Source organism: Musca autumnalis, unplaced genomic scaffold, assembly GCF_047663935.1.
Source record: "Musca autumnalis isolate F117 unplaced genomic scaffold, ASM4766393v1 scaffold_182, whole genome shotgun sequence".
NCBI lineage: Eukaryota > Metazoa > Arthropoda > Insecta > Diptera > Muscidae > Musca > Musca autumnalis.
Window position 1 is genome coordinate 32,261 of NW_027411736.1, and position 19,563 is coordinate 51,823.

Below are 19,563 nucleotides of genomic sequence, written 5' to 3' on the forward strand. Positions count from 1 at the left end.
AAAAACATTCCAAAATTCTTGCTGAAAAGATATTTTTCAAAAAATCCATATTCTTTAAAAAACCCATGGTGTCTGAAATAATATTCTTTGAAAAATCCACATTGGTTGAAAAAATTTTCTTTAAAAATCAACTTGACTGAAAACATATTCTTTAAAATCCATTTTGGTTGAAAAAATATTCTTTAAAATATCCAGGTTGGTTGAAAAATATTCTTTAGCAAGTCCACGTTGGTTGAAAAAATATTTTTCAAAAAATCCATGTTGGTTGAAAGAATATTTAAAAAAAAAACCGTGTTGGTTGGAAAAACTTTTTTTAAAAAATTCATGTTTGTTAAAAAATTAAGAAAAAATATTCTTTAAAAATCAATGTTGGTTAAACAAATATTCTTTAAAAATCAACGTTGGTTAAAAAAAATTCTTTAAAAACACCACGTTGGTCGAAAAATTATTAATTTTTTTTGGTTAAAAAATATTCCTTAAAAAATCCAGGTTGATTAAAGAAATATTCTTCAAGAAATCCACGTCGGTTAAAAAGGTTTTCTGTAAAAAGTCCTGGTTGGTTGAAAAAATGGTTGGTTTTAAAAGTATACCCTAAAAAACCGACGTTGGTTGAAAACATATTCTGTAAAAAATCCACTTTGGTTTAAAAATACACTTAAAAAATCCGTGTTGGTTAAAAAAAATCTTCTTGTTTGAAAATTTATTGTTTTAAAACTTCAGCCGTTTTTTATTTTTTTCCACCATGTTTATTATTCTGTTTTTGTACCACTGTCCAACATACTTCAAAGTTACCTTTGTTTTCACAAACATGTGTCGGATGTGTATTCATCTTGACATTGTTTGTCCTTTTTGTATTTTGTGGCGTTGTTAATTAACGTATTACCAACAACAGTAATTTGTCTGGTGATATACTACATCAGTTAAGAATGGTGTTATCCCCTGATCCACAAAAGCATGTTTGTTGCTTTCCTTCTGTACCTTTGAGTTTTATTAATACTTTTGCTTTTGTCTCTCTCATTTTTATACAACTGTCAAGGATTTAGGATTTGTAGACATTGGACTATATTTTTGTTATTTTACTTTGTGGGGCCTCAAAGGGATTTTTCCAAAACACAGGTATCAGGGAAAACCCGTTGGTAAAATTTAAACAATTTATTATGAAACATGATTTGTGTGGTGAGAGGGAGGAAATACAACTGTCTTTATTTTTAAAAGTTACCATTAATTTGTCTAGCCAACATTTAAAGGTATTTTTGAGTTTTTTCTCCTTGCTGGGGTAATTTCAAAATATGTAAGACCATTATTTAATCCCTTAATAAAACATTTCATATTCAGATAGTGTCACCTAATATTTACTCTGTTCCAGAACCTGCAAGAAGCTACTATTTTTTACTACGATAACATTTCTTCCTTTATGTTATCGGAAAAATAGTAAAAATTAGTAGATTCTTGCAGTACTGGAACAGACCAATAGTTATGAAATAATAAGGAAAAATAATTGTTTTTCAGTATCTGCTCATTCTTAAACAAACATCACAAACGTATTTACGTAGCGAAACAATATGAATATTTGTCCCTTTGAAATTGCTTGTTATGGCCTCTAGGTGAACGAGAGTCCGTATTTGAGCTTTATTTTTTGCCAAACATTGCCTAATCTAGCCCTCTCATCCTGATCACTCTTACTTCATTTATTTTATTTTCTTGTAAATGTTTAAATAAGACCTTTAGGGTATATCTAGTTTCCCTTTTCGTTGTTTGTGGCGTATGCTTTTTTTAGTTTCACTAGGATTTACAACTTATTCTCTTTTGTGGGAGGCAAGAGTAGACCAAAAACATTCTTTTGACATGTTCCACATTCTATTTTTTCCCAAAGTCAAAGCCATAGAAATTAGTTTGCGGATCCTTAGTAGCCGGACAATGTATTTAAATATGAATTTCTGGGGTATTTTTGTAGATTTTCAATACTCTTTGTTGTGGTTGCCGTTGTTGTGTCACTAAACCTTTCGTCTATGTTTCCTTGTTGAGATATTCATATTAAAACAGTCTTAACAATTTTTTTTTTTTCGGCATTTGTTTAGGACGAACTTCGCATTACGGACCTTTACAGAATATTATATGAATTTATGTTATTAGTTTTGTGGATCTATTGTTATATTATTGTTTTGTTGTTCTAATGAAATACGATATGACATATGGTCGAGCTGAAGAAAGGATGCGGAGGCATTCCTATAATGTTCCACAAATATCCCAGGCGGGACATGGAAGACTTCTCTCATGCGGAGGCATGCATATTCTAAAATAAGTTAAAATTGCTACTACAAAGAATAGCTGCAAACATACAAATAAATCGTTAAGAACGGGGTTTATCTGACTGATTAATTTCACTGGAACAAAAACTTAAACATCAAATGGAACGACTAAACCAACTTGCACTTGAGATATTGACGACGTCTAATGACATTTCAAATTGTCTGAAGAGCTAACGAAAGGAAAACATTACATTACGACATGTAAAGATATGAAGAAGGGAGTTGTTCCTATATGAAAGAACGCTCTGAGAGAAGTACTCTACTATTTGGGGTAGAAGAAATGTCATAAAAATTAAAGTGAACAAAACCGGGAAAATGTCTTCTTGCACCAGTAGTAACATGGCAGTAACTCAGAAAGTATATAAGTGAAATTACAACTACAAATTAAAAGTTTGTTAAATTTCCAGTTGTTATGGGTTGGTATGTGGGTGTAGATGTTTCTGTGATAAAATGTTATGTTTCTGCCGGAACTGTCTTTTATTAAATGAGACACAAGAATACTTGGTCGATTTTTTTTCCTCTTAAAAAGTCAAGAAGAAGAAAGTGCAAGTCTTCTTGTGCAACATTTTTATGGTATCATACATTTTATTGGGTCGCTCATTAAAATGACAATAATTTAATACTTGGACTATTTGGGTAATAACATTATGTAATGATTTGCGGCTTTTAAGAGAGATCTCTTTTGATGAAATTTTATGAGGCTTTGATAAAATTGTATAGGTCGCCTCTGGAAATGGTAACTAAATGCAATAGGATTAATTGCTTTAATAAATGAAAATACATATAATTAAATGAAATAATCAATAATCAATTGTTTGTCTAACTCAAATATCCCTCTGCCGCAGCCGCTGCTTCTGCTTTTGTGCAATCATTAATAGAATTTGTAAAACAAATGAACATTCAAACAGCTTTAAGATAAGCAATTCAAACAAAGTAATAATCTTAAATAATATGACATTAAATGGTTAATATTGTATATTATTTTATACCCTAAGGACATGTGTGAATGATATTTCGTAAAACTTTTCAACCAACTTTTACAATTTTTAGGCAATTGAGACTATACTGGCGGTGCAAAAGTTAGCAGACACTTTGAAGTTCTTTAAATTATTTAACTGAAGTTTGTCTGAAAACCCAAAGCAGATAAAGTTGATCCTAAATATTTCGGCCTGGCACAACTAGAGAAAATACACACACACACATGTAGAGCTTTTATTTTTATTAAAATCCATGACAGGCAAAAATAACAAAACTGACAGCTGTCTAGAATATCGCACGACCCAACATTAGAATTTTGGAAACATACTTGACAGTTCATGGAGAAGACAGTTATACGAATTTGTCCTACTCCCTGACAAAATTAATTTTTGATTTGTTTTACTAAAATTTCTTTTAACCTTTTTGTTTTTGGAGAAAGCTCATCATGAGGTTCATTGGCTCCTTGCCATATGTCAATGATTTTGCACTTTGTAAACTTTTGCTTTTTTAATATTTAATGAAAAGTGAAATTGTTTTGGCAGCCAGAAACCACAAAAAATTGTGGTAAATAACCGTTATCACTGTCAAAAGAAACCACGAAAATACCTATGCCTAGATTTTTCTAAAATAAGGGAAATATTATTTTGTTTGTGAATATTCTTGTATGGCTATATAAAAATAAATTCTGTAAAAACGAATGATGCTAATTTTTTACCGTTTTAGGTAGAAAATTTATTGTCATCATGTGTCCAAATAGAAGATGTAGCACTTTCTATTTTTCAAAATACTATTTGCAAAAAAGTATATTGGCTTTGAAGACAATTACTTACCGTCAGTCGCCTGCAAGAATATAAAAAAATATCAAAAGAGGTTAAAAAATCTATTTTTCAATATTTTTTAAATTTTAAAAAATCTAAGTTTTTTAATTTTTTTTTTGAAATTGTAGATTTTTTAACAGCGAATAAAAATTATTTTTTCTGAATTGTAAAGTTTTTAAAACATCACATATTTTGTTTAAAATGATTTTTCAGAAATCTTAATTTTAATAGACAAGTTTTCGAAATTTAATTTTTTCTAATGTTTTTAATTATTTTTACTCATGTTTTTTTTTTCTCATATTTTTGAATGTTTTATGAATTTTTAAAAATAGTTTTCCTAAGTCGTGGATTTTTAAGTTAGTTTTATTTATAAATTACAAATGGAGATTTTTAACAGCGATTTTTACTAAATCGGAGATTTTTAAAAACTCATTTTTCAGAACATGTAGATTAAAAAAAATGGTTTTTGGAATATCTTATTTTTTAAGAATATTTTCTTACTTTTATTTTAAAAATATACATTTTTAAATATTTTGGTTCCCATCTTTTTAAATATCTTCATTAAATTTTTTTTTTTTTTAAATATTTTCCTGGCATTCTTGCAAATATTTTTCCGAAATTGTGGATTTTCAAAATTTTGTTCTTCAAAATAGTCAGGCTTAATCCCATAGTTGTTGTTTTAATATTTTATTAAAACAACTTCAATTTATTAGTGGCAAAAATTATTCAAAATATTTTATATAAATCATTTAAAAATATTTTTCGGAACGGATACTTTAACATATATATATTTTATTATCGTGGATTTTTTGTATTTTTTAATATTATTGCTTTTTTTGTACATAATTTTCGTGTTTTAATGTGCTTTGATCTTTTTCTGAAATTTTGATTTTTATTAAAATGTTTCCAATGGATTTATTTTTTAATAATCGGGATTTTTAAATATATGTTTTTCTTGATTTTTTTTAATAATATTTTTCACAAATCTTTGATTTTATAACTTGTTTCCCAATTCTTTGAAATTGTTCAAAGTACTTTTTCCAAATCGGATTTTTTTCCAAATCATGAATTTTATAAAAAACTAGCGGACCCGGCGAACTTCGTCTCGCTATTAAGGAATAAAATTTCATACAAAAACTCAATTTTCGATTTTTCCAATTTTCCGACTTTTCCAGAGAGATTTTCCAAAATTTTCTTCCGTAAAGACCTTCTCCTCGAAAATACGAATAACTGACAAAAAAATTTACAGAAATCGGCCTAGCCGTTCTCATTTTATGAATTACTATACATTTTTTACACCATTTTTATATATATATATAGATAGATATATTTCCAAATAGAAAATTTTTCCCAAATCGTGGATTTTTTAAAAATATTTTTTTCAAATCGTAAATTTCTTCAAAACATTTTTCTTAAATCGTAGATTTTTTCCAAATATTTTTTAACGAATTTTATACAAATGATTTTTGCAAATCGTGATTTCTTTAAAACATTTTTTTCTGTATTTTTTGGAAATCATTTTCCACGTTGGGAATTCTTAAACATATCTTTCCTAAATTTTAGATTAATGGCCTGTTTCTCTAAGAAGATTCGAATTCAAATTCGTTCGAATTACTACCAAACTCCTGATGTTGTAGAATTTTTTTATTTGAATAAAAAAATGAATCAAATAATTTTCAATTCAATTCAATTTTCAAAAACAGAAGTTTGGTAGTAGATCGAACGAATTTGTATTCCAATCGTCTAAGGTAAACAGGCTATTATTTCCAAAATATTTTTCCAAATCGTAGATTTTTCATTTCAATACATATTTATTTCAAATCGCGGATTTTATAAAAAAAACATTGTTTCCTAAATCGAAGATTTTTTCAAAATATTTTCCCCAAATCATGGTTTTTTTAGAACATGTCCCCCAATCCTGAATTTTTTCATAAAATTTTAACCAATCATGGATTTTTTTAAATATGTTTCTAAATCTTCATTTTTGTTTTTAAATATTATTTTTTTTTGTTTTTGTTAAAATAATCTTCTTAAATGCAGTTCTTTTAATGTTGTTTCTTGAATTTTGGAAAAACATTTTTCCAAAATCGTGTTTTTTTAATATTTTCCCAAATTTTGTTTTTTTTTATAATTTTCCCATATCATAGATTTTAATTTTTTTTTTTGTTTCAAAATATTTTTTCAATATCGTCGATTCCCAAATCGTTTACTTTTTCAAAATATTTTTCCCAGATCGTGGATTTTACACAAATATTTTTCCATCATTTTCTTAATTTTTAAATCCAAAATGTGGATTAAAAAAATAGTGGACTTAAAAATTAAATCCAAAATCATGGATTAAAAAATAAATGCGAAATAGAGGAAATAAAAATAAATCCAAAATCCTTTTTCTACTTGTAGAGCAACTCAAAAAATAGCAGCACAAAGCACATCAGCAAAATCATCACCCACCAGAGACAGGCCAAATACTTCCGCACGCAATGGTGGCTTCTGTGGCACCTTACAAAAGGCGCTACCGCCTCTGCCAACTGGTCTGACACGACATTTAACCAACAAGGAAAATTATGGTTTGTATTGGCAAGGTAAGTGGGATTTCGAAGTACCTAATAGCTTTCGCTTGTCAAATGAAAATCTGAAACATAAAAATATTTCTATGAACAAATTTTCCGGCAATCAACAAAAATGCTTCCTCGATATCCATAATGCTTAAAATCATTAAAAACAACTTAAAAGGGTTTTACATGGTTTTGTTTATAATTTTAGTAATTTTTCATTTTATTTCTATCATAATTTTCGTTTATACAATACTAGCAAAGTGCCCGCTACTTCGTATGCGGAAAGGATATAAAACACAAATAAACAATATATAATATTGAAATGGCGATCACTGAAAATTGAGTACCATTAAGTACTTTTCATATACTTATGGTACGTATTTCGACGACATATCCCAACCCTACACTGGCATTAATACAAAATAATAACAGTAATCGTAATTCCAAATCTCAAGATTCCAGCTGTATCCGTTCGTGCAATTCCAAATTGTACCAAACTTAGTACTATTTCGTATTCTTCGTACCCATATGTAAGATTTTCGAAAACTACTTCAATCCTTCAGTTATTTCCGAATTTCAGGACTCCAGCCCTATCCGTTAAACTAAATCCAAATTGTACCAAATTTTCATTCCTCAATTCAACAGGCCTACAATAATCATAATTTCAAATTGCAGGATTCTACCGCTATCCGTTAACCTAAATCCATATTGTACCAAATTTAGTACTTTTCGTAAACATAAGTACAATTTTTGAAAACTACCTGAATCCTACCCTTTGACTGTAATCGTAATTCCAAATTTCAGGATTCCAGCTCCATCCATTTTCCGAAATCAGAATTGTACCAAATTTAGTACCATTTTGTACTCTTTGATCCCATAAGCACGAATTTCCAAAACTACCATTCATATATTCCTATTCTCCAACAGTAATTGTAATATCAAATTTCAGGATTTCAGCACTATATGTTAATCCAAATCTTAACTGTACCAAATTTAGTACCGTTTACTACTTTTCGTACCCATAAGTACGAATTTCCAAAACTACCTCAATCCTACACTCTAACAGTAATCTTAATTCCAAATTTCAGAATTCCAACTCTTCCTGTTCGTCTAAATCCAAATTTATTACTATTTAGCTCTTTACCACCCATAAGTACTAATTTCCAAACTTATCTCAATCTTACACTCCAACAGTAATCTTAATTCCAAAATTGAAGATTCCAGCTCTTTTCGTTCACCTAAAACCCCATTGTATTTAGTACCATTTAGTACTTTTCATACACATAAATACGAAACTTCCCCAATCCTACACTCCAACTGTAATCTCAATTCCAAATTCCAGGTTGCCATTAGTACGAATTTCCAAAAGTATCCCAATCCCACACTCCAATAGTAATCTTAATTCCAAATTTCACTATTCCAGCTCTATCCGATCACTTAAATTCATACTGTACCAAATTTGGTACCATTTAGTACTTTTCGTACCCAAAAGTACGAATTTCCAAAATACCTCTATCCTGCACTCCGACAGTAATCCTAATTCTAAATTTCAGGATTCCAGCTCCATCCGTTTCCCCAAATCCAAATTGTAACTTATTTGGTACTATTTAGTACCTTTCGTACCCATATGTACGAATTTCGAAAACTACCTCCATATCTCAAACCTACACTCCAACTGTAATAGTAATTCCAAATTTCAGAATTCCAACTTTATCGGTTCGTCCAAATTCAAATTGCACCAAATTTAGTACCATTTAGTACTATTCGTACACATGAGTACACCTCCTCCTTATATCAACTCATCTTTTAAACCTTGATTTCCATTCCAAATTTCAAGATTTTAGCTCTATCCGTTCACGTAATACCAAATGGTACTAAATTTAGTAACTTTTAGTACTTTTCGTACACTTATAGTTCGAATTTCCAAAAACCCTTTGGTACACCTTTCTAACTCTCCATCAGTGAACCTCATTCCAAATTTCAGAATCCTAGCTCTTCGCGTTTGCCTAATACTAAGGGTACCATATTTAGTACTTTTTAGTACTTTTCGTACAGTTCTAGTTCGAATTTCCAAAAATCCAGCCTTATCTGACACCTTGGGACCAAGAGTGACACTCCCTCAAAATTTCAGGATTCTAGCTCCAGCCGTTTAGCCTGGGCGTTGATTATGAATCAGTCAGTCAGTCAGTGAATCAGTAAGTCATCATTACTGAACTCTTTTATAAGTATAGATAATGGTTCTTGCTTACAGGTTAAAGTTATGCTGCGTGTTTCCGATACTCACAAAAAGACCGGATACACCACACTTCATGGCAGTGGATAAGAAAAAGCATTAAGTTACATTAAGTTACAGATCCGGCAGCGGCCTCCAATTTCGCTGTTTGTCACAAGAACGTGTTCCCATGGTGGCTGCACCCAAAATGTTTGCATTCGATAATCTTTTTACAGTGCAAGATCAACAGGTGAGTGAAAGAGGGAATGCTGATATGTTGGTGTTTTTTATTGGCAATACAATTTGCCATGTCTCAACATTTTGTCTGAACATAAACACCCACCATTTTATGGTGTTCTAATGGTTTTTCTTTTCTGTTTCTTTTTGTTGTTTTTATCTTTTCTCCTTCTAGTCGGATGTCTGTGCATCTGCTTTGTCTGAAGTAATCCCAGCCGTTTTAGAAGGTTCCTATGGCTGTCTGCTTACAATTGGTTATCCAAATTCTGGTAAGTTGTCGTTTTGTGACTGCTGCGCCAAATGAAGTAGACTGCACACTGTCTGTCCTTGCATATATATATTCATTTCCTCATCATGTGCATGCACATTCACACACAAGGAAATTGCAATAAATTTCCTTGGTGCCTCAGTTCGTTAGACAATTAATCATTCTTATCTTGCTGTATTTTGCATGTTATATTCTATCATCATGTTGTTCTGCTTGAGCCGGGAGCAAGCTCGGTATACCATTACAGTTTCTATTTAACATGTTTCCCCAGTTTATAAAATAAGCTAGTTGCTGTAATGATTATTTTACATTCACATATTGTAATTAAAACAACACGTAATAGTTTTAAGTTATTATTTTTTATGCAATTGTGAACTTATTAATATTTTTCGAAAAGACTCAATAAAAAAAAAATTGAAAAAATTGTTGTTCTGCTTATTTTTGCTATCTTTTCTCTTTCATGTTTGTGTGCGGTATATCTGTCTACAGGTCAGTCCAAGACTATGCTGGGCGGTGTTAATCCACCCACGGAATTTGGTGGAATCCCTATATATCAGTGCGTGTCAGTGCTTTGCATGTTAGTGACACGAAACCCGATTCAACGTCAAAGGATTTATTAGCTGCTCATGAAACTGGTAAGTGTTGCATTAAGAAGGAACAAATTATGAGATATGTATATACTCGTATGTATGTAGTTTTATAGACTTTTTTATTAAAGTGCAAATGTTTTTGGTGGAAAGGTTCTAAAATAAGATTTTAGTGAAAAAGAAACAACTTTTAAATGACTTTTAAGATTTAAGGAGCGATTCTAAAAAATATTTTTCAAACTACTCCTAATATTATTAAGGACGTGATTCAAAACATTTTGTGTGGGCCTTTGAAGAGTATTTTACAAAATGATTTCTGGTTGATAATCATGATAATTTTAATAATAATATTATCGTAAACATCGTAGTTTATGGGTTGGAATTTTTTAAGAAGATTTTTTTGTCATTTATCTTATGTTTAAAGGAATACCTTAAGGAATGTCGGGTCATTAGTTTGAAGCTTTTAAACATTTTTTTTCTAGAGGGCTCTAAGCGTGAATTTTGAAGAATTAATTTATTAAATTTTATAGAAGAGTTGTGAGGGGATAGGGAGACTTCGCTCATATCAATGAATGAATGACCTTGGTGGATTTTAAGAATATTAATGACTTCTGGGCCATTATCTCACGATTGCTAAGAATAATTTTCTACAGGAGTTCAGGGAGATTGATTTAGAATATTCTGAATATTTAGAATATTCTGATGAGATCATGTGGCGAGGATCGAAACTAGTCTACACTGGCTTACCCCTTGGCGAACAATGCCAAACCTTCTCCACTAATAAATTATTTGTTTTAAATATTAAAACAACAACAATGGGATTAAGCCAGATTATTTTGAAAAATTAACTAACAAAAAACAAGTAAAAAAGTATCAGGCAGCATTGCCGACAGAGATATACCCTCAGCCTGTGAATATTGAAACAGTCTTTTTCCCAAAAACTTATGTATTTAGGGGGTTTAAAAAATGTTGGGCGTATGAACCGACAAACATGTTGATTAGGATTAAAGATCAAAAGTTTTGCGGAGGAGATACTTAAAGGAATGGATCGACATTTACCATTATGGAAGTGGAACTCCAGCCACTACATATGGTGCCATAGGGGGTTTTTACACCCTTCGAGCTTTTACCATCGTAATTGAGGCAGCGAATACAAGTTGCTTTAACAATAATCAAAGTGATTCGAGAGCAGGTTTTAAAGTGAACTTATCCGAAATTTTGTGTGGGAGGTACTGGATGGAGTGGACAAATATAGTAGATATATTAGGATGTGTAAGGTATGGACCAATTCGGCCACTTTTGTGGGGCAGGTACCTGAAGGAGTGGACCGATATGGCTTATATTCGAACTTAAACTATGTTTGGACAAAATATTACTAAGGCCAAATTTTGAACCGAATCGGCAAATCCGTCCGAGAGTTATCTTGCGCTCCAACCACCTCACACGGTGTCATGGGGGTTTTTAGCAACTTCCAGGCTATTTAATCAGGAAGTGTGGACTTGCTGCTGATGAAACTTGTACCTTCGTATGGGGGACAGTGAATACAAAATGTTACAAAAAAACCAAGGCGATTCTAGAGCAGGTCCTAAACTGAACTTATCCCAAATTTTGTGTGGGAGGTACCCGAAGGAGTGGACCGATTGAGTCCATATTGGAACCCCATCTAAGTCTGATAGACATTTCACGATTTTCAAAGTATGGACCAAATCATCTTCGAACTTTAACTAAGTTTGTACAAAATATTACAAATTATAAGCTCGAAATTTTTAGGAATAATTTTAAGGGGACTTCAGATTGTTTGGTGTATTTTAGAATAGTTTACCAAAGTAATTGAGGCCCATAAACTTGGATGTTCGAAAAATATTTTTTACAGTCCATAGGGTCGTTTGACATTTTTGGAGTATTTTTTAAATATTTTTGTAGAGGATCGTTGGGATTCATGGAAATTGTTAGTATATTCTTTAAGAGAACCTTAAGGTCACGTGGAATTTTCTTAAATATTGCGCAAGAGAACCCTACGGTAGGGTGGCAGTTTTTAAATTATTTTTCTAAGCTCCTTAGGGAAGCTTGCAATTTTTTGGAATATTTGTCTAGGAGACCCCAGGGTGGCGTTGCATTTGTAAGAAAATGTTTCTGAAGGAAACTCGCAGTTTTAGCATAACCCTTTCTAACGTTCCCCCTATTATTATGTTCATTAAAAATTATTAAAATTTCATAGACAAATCTAATAAAAAGTACCCACCTTGAACCCTTCCCTTTGACATCCATTCTAAATGCCTTGTTAAACTCGCATTTTCATATGTTATAAAGCAATAATCGTTGTCATTACATATTACATTCCACGTTTGTTTTTATTATACGCTATAGACGAACTTCCATTGCCTTTTTGGGTTCACAAATTCCTTAAAAGAAAATCGGCAATTTAAATTGTTATTATGGCCCAATTGCAAATCAAAATATTTATCTAACCTTTATTCTTGTGAGCAAACACCGTTTCACTTTCGCTCGCTCCTTTATAACGAACAATTTTAACCTGACAAAGAAGCTATCAAACGGCTGGCTAAAAGACGACTTCCTTTAAATTATTTTGCTTTGTCACCTTACCTTTGGCGTTTTTAACATACATATTATAACAACATTTAATATAAACAATAATGGTAGGGCACGAAAAAATTATTAAGGGAATGAAATGGCAAAGATAATCTAAAACTACTCCCCAAACGTGAATATGGTGCACTCATCCCACGGCCCCAATTAAAATGTTGGCTTTCGTTCCCTTTTACAATGTGCCCTTTACAACTATTTAGTTATTTGCTCCCCTTCTCATGTTTGTTTGCGAGGGATGGCTTGGTAACCACAATAGCTTACGCTGTTTTGAGTTGGCCCTGCCTCCACTCTTCCTGCTTCTGTTTGTCCCACAAAACCATTTGCATTTTATATTACTTTGAAGTGTGTTTGTTTAACGTTTAATTCCACATTATTTAACTGGCATTTTCATTTGTCGCTTTTTCTTCTTTTTCTCCAGCTTTCTCTGCTTTATTTGTTGACTTGTGTGTTCTGGTTGGTGCAGCATAACTTGGCCCATAAACCAGACTCTGATGACTGTCCTGGGGTTTATTTGCGTGACGATTTTTTGGGTGCTGAGGTCCCACTGAGTTGTGTGCCCCCCCATGCTGAACGTGCTGCCTTGTTCCTAGATGCTGCTCTATCAATACAGTCTATCACGTAAAGGTGGAGTTAAGTAAAGTTAAAGGACAAACAAGAACAAAAAAGTTAGTGCGTTTAAAAATTTCCTTAGAGCTAGCCAGCATATTTGCTGGATGAATTTCCACATTATCGTCTGGGAATGGCATTTTAATGTCATGAATTTTCATGGACATTTTTGTTTCTTCCTCTTTCAGCATTACATAGTGGCTGGTGTCCGAAGTCGTTTGCATCTTATCGATTTGGGTGGCTGTGCCAATTGTACGGGTGATCTGCCACTCTCCGACTTTGGTAATATTCTGCTGGCCATTTTGAGTGGCCAACGCCACTGCTGAAAGACTGTCTGGCACCATTGACGTGTCATTGTCTTCATTATGACTCATGTTATGCATACCAAGGTAAGTAGTTTTGAACGGCAAATGGAATGCAATGCACATGCAAAGGATGGCACTGTGGGAAGGGCAAGGATAATACGTGATAATGAATTCTTAATCATAATGTATGTGTTGAGAATTTTAATGTCATTCCTAGTTGTAAGGCAGAAAAGCATTCGTTAAGCCCTTTTCCACCCACTTCCGTCCAAACAAGGCCTGCCCAATACGAACAGATTGATTGTTTAGGGCCTAGGAGCTCAGTAACAGCTAACTGCATTGGTTTTGTTATGTTTCCAGTTGCATATGGATGCCTTGACAACTTTCACGTATGCACCGCATGTGACGGAGAAAACATCGCTTTCCATTGGGTGGTGATAAATCAGGTGTGGGTGGTCTCAGTTCCGGTCTAAATGGTAAGTTCTTTAGTAGCCTCTGTTACTACTACTTCTGATTAATTTGAAAATTAAGACGATAAATGTTGCTGTTAGGCCAACAACAGGCACAATCAACTAAGTACACACTAAAAAGTAAACAAATTTGTTGGCTTTTTCTCTTCCACTTTCTCTCCCTCTCTCTTTGCGCATCCAAAAGGTAATTAATCTACTGGTTCATCAGCGGGGCACTGACCAGGTGATGATGCCATGGATTGTGAACATCCCCCTGTCTACTTACCCTCGTTGAGTAGCGGTGATAATCTCTGTGTGATGAGCAAAGCCATCAAAGGTAGTGGTGTGGAGAAACAACAACCCAGACCCTCAAAAATACCAGTATCAGCAAAAAAGGTGGTTAGCTAAAAACAAACACCACAAAGTCCCAGCATTCACCCATAAGGCAAGCTGGTTCAAAACAAAATTTCAACACCTCGGCGAGCAACAACAATGAACAAGCCCAATTCTTTTCGCCTGTACACAGTGTTAAAATGTTCGGCATTATCAACGAAAATTGTGGCAGCTTCCTTAAGACATCCTGGTATGACCATGATAAGTTCGAGAGCTTCCAATGTGTCATCACCCAAGGGTTCACCTTTGAGGTGTCCTGGTGTAGGTGGAACAGTTAAACGGTTGAGTGCCCTGGCAGTCCCATGCGCAATATTACCGAAGAACAATGGATAGTTGGTCCACGGGTGTCCATGGACAAAATAGCTGAAGCTCGCTACCTATTGAGGGAGGTAAATCACATAAAACCATGTGAAACCTGGATAGATGGTTCCACATCAGAATCAAGTCTCTCCATAACTGCTGGAGACCTGCCCACTGCCCTCTCCCTGGCTCAGGGTCATGGTGTCATGGATTTCCATGATACGGCATCGGTTGCATTTCAAACTTCACAAGTCTTCCTAACGGTTTCGGCTGGATTCTTACCCACACACATCAGGAACAACAGACCAAGCATTTGTTGAAGCAAAAGTCTTTGGACAACACCGAAGACATCTATGCCATAAGTACAAGGCAACAGTCGCACCCTGTCTATGGTGGTTATCAGAGTACTCAACTGGAATTGGTGAAGCAAAAGTCATTGGACAACACCGAAGACATCTATGCCATAAGTACAAGGCAACAGTCGCACCCTGTCTATGGTGGTTATGAGAGTACTCAACTGGAATTGGTGAATCCCATGGATCCGGGTCTCACCACGGCAGTTAGTGCCACCAATGCCTCAGCACCTGCCGAAATACGAGAAGCCCATCACTATCGGCAAAACTCCACGCATTCTCAGCCACCAGCATCAATCATTATCCAGCCAACAGCCAATTTAATAACGAAGAGACTGATTTACACTCCTTACATTCACACATTAATGTGGGTTATGGTCACATTGTGGGTCAACATTATGCCCACAGTCACTGCTTCGGAAAATAATTTGCCCATAGACTGGCAAATTGATTGTAATGAAGATCAAGATAGTGGCCTCTCGGAGGTACAAACAGCACTGCCATTAATTTACCTCTGGTTTCGAGGGAAATTTCCCATGAAAGCTTACATCGCATATTGTCAAGGCATGACTCCAGGGAATTTCTATATCCGCAACATCATCATCACAGGAGTCGCAGCATCATCTCAAACAACAGCACCAGGAATTCAGACGCAGGAGGAGCAGAAACATTTATTGCAACGTCAACTGTCAATCTTCCCATCATAATTCGCAGCATAGTATGGGCATGTCCGATTGTGGTTTACAGGTGACAGGAGGGTAAGTTGTTGTACTTTCTTACATTTGTGGTTGGGGCGGGAGGAGTTTTTTAAAGGAGAGATTTTAATTGGATTTTGTATTTTCTTTTCCTTCTTCTTTTTGCAGGGTTCATCCTTTGGCTGCTTTGAGTCATGTGAAAAATATGTCCATTGTATCAAGTTTCAATATGGCTGGCGATGCGTTCAGTGATTGTGCCATGCGTTCAGTGATAATAATTGACAAATTAAAAATTTGGAATAAAAGACATTGGCATGGATAGGTCGAAAGAAATATGGAAGTACACGCAGAGAAAAAATATTTTTCGCTTTTGTTGGAACAAAAATATATGTTTTGGTTCCAAAAATGTATTTGTTTTGTTCAAACATTGTAATCCAAATCCAAAAATACCATCTTTTGTTCCAAACATAGAAAACAAAAACAACTTTCGAATTTCCGCAATATTGTTAAAATCGTTAACAATACCGATTGTAGGAACTATCATAATCTAATTTTGTTTACAAAAAGTATTGTCAATACAGAAAACCAGCCCAGAAATTTTTGATTTGAGTGTATATACTTCTCATATACACTTTTCGCATAACTTGGATATAAATGTCGCGTATAATATAGCAATCATTGATGAACACAATACATGGTTTGCTGCATTGGCTGACAACAAAGACAAACAAAAAGCCACAAGAACCCACCACAACATAAGGAATAACTAAACACCATAACAAACATGAAAAGGAAAGAAGAATGAAACAAAACAGAAACAAATAAAAACAAGAGTCTCACAAGTACATACACACAAAAACAAAGGTAAAGGCAGCATGTCATACAAACACACCACAACTCACCAAAATTGTTTTTTCAACACGGCATCGAATAGCGAGAGAAGAAAAGAGAGAAATATTTTCGAAGAAAAGAGAGAAATATTGTTCAGTTGACACAAACTATTTTTGGATTTATAATACTACATGAGGAATCCAACAATATGTTAACAATACATATTTTGCTCTTGGAATATTGTTGGATCAAACATATTTTTTTCTCTGCGTGTAGTATAATTAAAACTTAAAACCGCAAAGACAGGCGGATAAGGTTTAATGGGCAGGCGGATGTCACCGTCCATTGTAGCCCAATACTTTCCATGTTTTCTTTTCTGTCTTTGTATTGTTCACTTTCAGGAACCAATTTGATCAATTAGCGCCTTTATCTCACATGGAAGTAACACCGGTATTTCGTTGTGGTTGATAATATTTTATTATTTTGTTAAAGCCTATTTAATTCTATAAAAATATCACTCCAACGAGAAGATACTTCTATATATAAATAAACAATTAAAAACTATATTATAAAATAATATAACATAATTAATGTAATTATAATAGTCAAAGCAAAATAAACTGAAAAGAAAAATAACGAATAAAATACAACCCAAAACAAACATTTATATATAAACTAATCACAAACAATGGTGTTTTTATTTCCTCCAAATGGTGGTGAGATGAGTTTTTTTTGTGTGGAACTACATAAAAAAACAATAAGCCTTGGTCTCCAATTGCATGCTTAAAGGTTGTAAATTTGTGCCTCAACAAATAAAGAGAGAAAACATAAAACTCGCATTTTTTTTGTTTTTCTCCTTGATAACTTCCTCTTCATGTCGACGCCTCCAAACAATAGTATGCTATGTCGACTTAGCATGTTTTCAAGTTCTTTACATTTTTATATTTAACGTCCTTTAACTTAAATTCTGTCAAATTTTGGTAATGATCGGACAATCCGAACGGAATTTATAAACAAATATTTACTTAGCATAGTACTGAAGGTTAAAGAAATTTCCAAACTTTTAGAGCTTGTCCTGCAAAACTCGCTTTTCAGAATTAGCAAACTATTATTTGGAGGTGCCGAACGCCCTTTAACTTAAATTCTGTCTAATTTTGGTAATGATCGGTCAATCCGAACAGAAGTTATAAACAAATATTGACTTAGCATAGTACTGAAGTTCAAAAAAATTTCCAAACTTTGAGAGCTTCTCCTGCAAAACTCACTTTTTAGACTTAGCATACTATTATTTGGAGGTGTCGATGTTAACGAGTTTGTCCTGACTTCTGTGTGAAATAACCTTAAATGTCGCCACATACTGCAATTATTATTAGCTACATTCTTTTCAGCACGAAATTGAATGCACCTGCTTCATGTTTTTTATGTGAATATTTTCTAAGCTGTGCCCCATCATATCTTAACACGCAATTTAAAGTTTGTTTAATAATTGCGCCAATTTAAGGAAACATTAATGTTCATTATACCATGGTGTGTGCGATAAGATTAGGAACATTTTTAAATTTGAAAATTTAACATAAAATGAAACAAATGGTCTAACGTCCTGCAGCACTTATTATGGTTCACTCTGTTAATACACAGAAAACAAGTAAAGAGGATCTGTCGTTCTTGCTGCCTGAAATATACCCACATCTAAAGAAGAAAACAAGTATAAAAGTATCAGTCGGCTTTGCCAACAGAGATATACCCTCAGCCTATGTGAAATGAAACTTTCATCTACGGACAGATCGAATGTATATAGGGACTTTTCAGAATTTTGTGGCCCTTTTTACACATTTGAACTTACAGACTAAAATGTGGATTAGGATAAAAGTTCAAAAGTGTTGCGAAGTAGGTACTTGAAGAAATGGACCGACATAGTCCATTATGAGAGTGGATCTAATTTTGGGATTCATTTTTTCGATTGATATCGCACCCACTAGTCATTTCAGTGGGTCATCGTATAACATTTGGACCAATATGCCAGGAAGCATGAACTTGTCTACGGAAAACATAATATCGCTGTAAACAGGACCACAACGAATAGCATTGGTATACATTTCCAAAGGATCTTCGAACAGACTTTAAATAAAAATGTTGAACTTTTGCGGGAAAGGTACCTTAAGGAGAGGACCAATATGGGCCATTTTAGAAGTTAAATTTGGACAAAATATTATAAGATCCAAAGTGTGGACCAAATTGGTTGCCCCGTTTAAGGATGGTAGGGAAGTACTGGAAATTGTGGATCGGTATCGCCCATCTTCGAACTGAAACTAAGTTTGGACAAAATATGACGAAGGCCAAATTTCGGACCAAATTGGTTGACCAGTTCGAGTGCTGTAGTGCGCTCCAGCCACTACACATGGTGCCATATGGGTTTTTACAACTTTTTTTCAACAAAATCAAAGTGATTCGAGAGCAGATCCTAAAGTGAACTTATACGAAATTTTGTGTGGGAGGTACCCGACGGAGTGGACAAATATAGTCCATATTCGAACCTGGTAGATATATTATACCTGGTAGATATATTAGGATGTGCAAAGCAAGTCGGTCACTCCCTTCAAGAGTTATCGTGCGCATAATTTGTCCGAACATTTTGAACTTTTGTGGAAGAGGTATCTGAAGGCGTGGACCGACATGGCTTATCTTCGAACTTAAACTAAGTTTGGACAAAATCTTACTAAGACCAAATGTTCGACCAAATCGGCAGATCCGTTCGAGAGTTATCTTGCGCTGCAACAACTACACACGGTGTCATAGGGGTTTTTTGCAACTTTCAAGCTATTTTGTCGGAAAGTGTTTATTTGCCCCTGATCAAACTTGTACTGTCGTATGGGGCCAGTAAAACAAGTTGCTACAACAAAAATTAAAGCGATTCGAAAGCAGATCCTAAGGTGAACTTATCCGAAATTTTGTGTGGGAGGTACCCGAAGGAGTGCACCGATTTAGTCCATATTGGAACCTCACCTAAGACTGATAGAAATTTCAGGATGTGCAAATTATGGAATAAATTGGTTACTCCCTTCA

The 19,563-nt window shown here is 33.7% G+C and overlaps 1 pseudogene; it reads left to right on the forward strand.

Moving 5' to 3' along the window:
- The first annotated feature begins 6,505 nt into the window (after nt 1-6,505).
- On the forward strand, nt 6,506-16,121 carry LOC141391874 (kinesin-like protein GA13060; annotated as a pseudogene).
- Nucleotides 16,122-19,563: the final 3,442 nt, after the last annotated feature.